General features: G+C 72.0%; 1 protein-coding gene across 4 annotated transcripts in view; it reads left to right on the plus strand.

Annotated features, from left to right (window-relative positions):
• The first annotated feature begins 414 nt into the window (after nucleotides 1-414).
• The window catches only part of FOXN2 (forkhead box N2), a 69,951-nt gene continuing 69,518 nt past the window's right edge, over nucleotides 415-847 (plus strand). For 3 of the 4 annotated variants that reach the window (XM_017868838.1, XM_017868837.1, XM_017868836.1), the window contains exon 1: nucleotides 436-600. The gene's annotated coding sequence lies outside the window, so the exon portion shown is untranslated. Of the gene's footprint in view, nucleotides 601-847 lie in introns of all 4 variants that reach the window. The other variant, XM_017868840.1, reaches the window with a different exon arrangement.

Raw genomic sequence — 847 nt, forward strand, 5'->3', positions numbered from 1 at the left:
CTGCGGCAACCTAGCCCCGCCCCGCGCCTCCTCGGCCACTCAGCGGCCGCGCCGCGCCTCCGCCGCACTCCTATAGGTCCTTCCTCGGACAGGCGAGGCCTTTCTATTTTCCCGCTTTCCCCTGCCCTGCTCAGCCCGAAACCCACACCGGCCTACAGCGCCTCCGCCCTGCTTTCCGTGTGAGCCCCGCCCTTCCGGGCCCTGCATTTCACCCCCACCCCAGCCGCCGTGCCGGGCAGCCAGCCGGATCCCAGGCCCGTCCCTTCGGTAGGAGGTGGGCGGGAACCAGGAGCGGTCGGCCGAGCCCCCTTCCTCTGGGTCCCGGGAGGCGGGACTGGAGGAAGAGGCGGGGCTAATCTCCTTGGCGCCGCGTTGCCATGGCAGCGGGGAAGGGGAAGGGGAAGGAGAGGGAGGGGGAGGAAGCGAGCGGGAGGGGGATGTGGTGCTGCCGGAGCCGCCACTGCAGCTGCTGCTGCCTGCTAGTTGCCGCGTCTTCCCGGAGGCGACTGCTGGAAGCTTCAGGGAGCAGCTGCGGGGCTCTGCCATATTGTGTCTTCCCTGGCCGGTCCCTTGCCTCCCGGCCGGTCGGCCGAGCTGACGGTGAGTCCCGAGCGGAGCCATGCCCTCCTGGGTCGGCGCCGCCCGGGGTCGGCGCTCCCCGCCTCAGCCCGCGGCGCAGCTCCGGGGCGCGGAGGCAGCGCAAGCGACCCGCGCCAGGCGTGGGGCGCGGAGGCGGCTGTCCCGTGACGCGCCCGGACATTTTTGTTCCATGAGGAATTTTCGCCGGCGCGGGGTGTCCCCGGCGCGCGTATCGGGTGGTGTGTGGGCTCCGGGGGATGTCGAACTG

The sequence above is a fragment of the Rhinopithecus bieti genome, unplaced genomic scaffold (genome assembly GCF_001698545.2).
Source record: "Rhinopithecus bieti isolate Rb0 unplaced genomic scaffold, ASM169854v2 scaffold_4758, whole genome shotgun sequence".
NCBI lineage: Eukaryota > Metazoa > Chordata > Mammalia > Primates > Cercopithecidae > Rhinopithecus > Rhinopithecus bieti.